Below are 2,500 nucleotides of genomic sequence, written 5' to 3' on the forward strand. Positions count from 1 at the left end.
CCCACCCTCGCACACCCTACACGCCCCCCGCGCGCGCTCCCCCCACACACCCCCGCGCACTCCCCCCGCACACCCCCCGCACGCCCCCGCGCGCTCTCCCTGCACACCCCCGCGCCCCCACTCACCTCGCGCACGCCAAGCCCCATCCTATGCTATGTGTGATAAATGTTCTACCAACAGCATATCAAAAGTGTTGGATGTTACCTCCATAAAGAAAACATCACACCCAATACCTATGAAGCGTGAGTACACGTATAAAGCCTTGAAGGTTAGCCCCTACAACAATTCATCACACCTAACATCCGTGGAAAGTAAGAACGTGTATAAAACCTTGGACTATAAAAATATCATCAAACCCAATACCCGTGAAAAGTGAATGTTCATTTTTAATGCTTGTATTGTTGTGACTTTTTTTTTTTTTGGGGGAACTAAGAAAAGAGTGACACCCGTAAAAATTTAACTATTTTTTTTTTCTTTTGGTTGTCTAAAACAATAAAATGAAGAGTTTTGATACTAGAGCAAGTACATTACACTAAGACACCCACCAGGACCTTGTTTTTACAATCATCATCCATTAATTGTGAAAGTACATGTGGAGTGGTTGGTTTGTTGTAATTTTTTTTCTGGGAGCTAAGCAACATGAAAGAAAGAATGATTCCCACAAAATTTCAGATTTTTTTTACAACTCTAACTATTTTTTCTAATTTCTTATTATTTAATATTTAAAAATTCATTAAAAAAAAATTGGTTGGTTGAAAAACTATGAAACTTGATTTCTAGATCCATTACAATGTCCAATCCATGAATCAATCGAGTTCATGGAAAAAAATATTATAAAACTTGAGATATTTGACCGTATGACCGTTCAGAAAAATCGTATCTAGGCCTGGCAGACCAAAAATGCCTCAAAATGTACTATATAGGGGGGTGACTAGTCTGCATGGGCTGGGCACGGGGGTACCCCCTATATCTTCCGCCACCCCCACGCCCCAAGCACTATGCGCCGCACATGGGCATATGCTTGGGCCGTACGGGTGGTGGTCGGAGGTCGAGGGCGTTTGACGACGGTGGTGCGGTGGCGGAACGCGCACGGTGGGGCAGTGTCGGAACGTTCCCTCGCGCTCGCCCGCCCCGCCATGCCCCACCCGCGTGCGCCCCGCCCTGCCCCACCCCCGCCCTGCCCCGCCAGCGCGCGCGCGCGTGCGCGCCCCACGCCCCGCACAGCCCTCGTTCTCCCGCGCGCGCGCCCCGTCCCGCCCCGCCCGCGTGCTTCTGCGCGCGCGCGCGCCCCGCCCCGCCCAGCCCTCGTTCTCCCGCGCGCGCGCGCCCCGTCCCGCCCCGCCCGCGTGCTTCTGCGCGCGCGCGCCCCGCCCCGCCCAGCCCTCGTTCTCCCGCGCGCGCGCGCCCCGTCCCCCCCCGCCCGCGTGCTTCTGCGCGCGCGCGCCCCGCCCCGCCCAGCCCTCGTTCTCCCGCGCGCGCGCGCCCCGTCCCGCCCCGCCCGCGTGCTTCTGCGCGCGCGCGCCCCGCCCCGCCAGCGTCTCCCGCGCGCGCGCGCCCCGCCCCGCCCGCGTTCTTCTGCGCGCGCGCGCCCCGCCCCGCCCCGCGTGCTGCTGCGTGCACGCCCGCGCCCCATCCATCACCCATTAATTGTGAAAGTACTTGTGGAGTGGTCGGTTTGTTGTAATTTTTTTTCTGGGAGCTAAGAAACATGAAAGAATGATTCCCAAAAAAATTCAGATTTTTTTGACAAATCTAGCTATTTTTTTTAATTTCTTATTATTTAATTTTTAAAAATTCATTAAAAAAAATTGGTTGGTTGAAAAATTATGAAACTTGATTTCTAGATCCATTACAATGTCCAATCCATGAATCAATCGAGTTCATGGAAAAAAACACTCTAAAACTTGAGATATTTGACCGTATGACGGCTCAGAAAAATCGTATCTAGGCCTGGCAGACCAAAAATGCCTCAAAATGTACTATATAGGGGGGTGACTAGTCTGCATGGGCTGGGCACGGGGGTACCCCTATATCTTCCACCACCCACACGCCCCAAGCACTATGCGCCGCACATGGGCATATGCTTGGGGCGTGGGAGTGGTGGTCGGCGGACGAGGGCGGTTGACGGCGGCGGTGCGGTGGCGAAACTTGCACGGTCAGGCAGTGTCGGGTGCGCCTTTGGGCATGTGACATGAGCCTTGTTGAGAATGAAATGTTGCGATGTTGCCTTCTAACTTGGGCTGGCTTGAGGATGGTTGATGGTTGGTACGATGATGAAACATGCAAGGTGGGGTGGAGCCGGGTGCCTTCGGGCGTGCGGCATGAACCTCGTTGAGTGTGTGACGTTGTGGTGATGCCTCGCCAGCCTTGGGCCAGCCCTATGTTTTGAAGGCGGGTGGTGCCAGAACATGTTTGGCTGGTTGGAATCGGGTGCCTTTGGGTGTGCGACATGAGCCTTGTTGAGCACGGAATGTTACGATGTTGCCTTCTAACTGGGATT

The sequence above is a fragment of the Cucurbita pepo genome, unplaced genomic scaffold, assembly GCF_057944985.1.
Source record: "Cucurbita pepo subsp. pepo isolate OVF unplaced genomic scaffold, ASM5794498v1 scafford_86, whole genome shotgun sequence".
In the NCBI taxonomy this organism is placed as follows: Eukaryota; Viridiplantae; Streptophyta; class Magnoliopsida; order Cucurbitales; family Cucurbitaceae; genus Cucurbita; species Cucurbita pepo.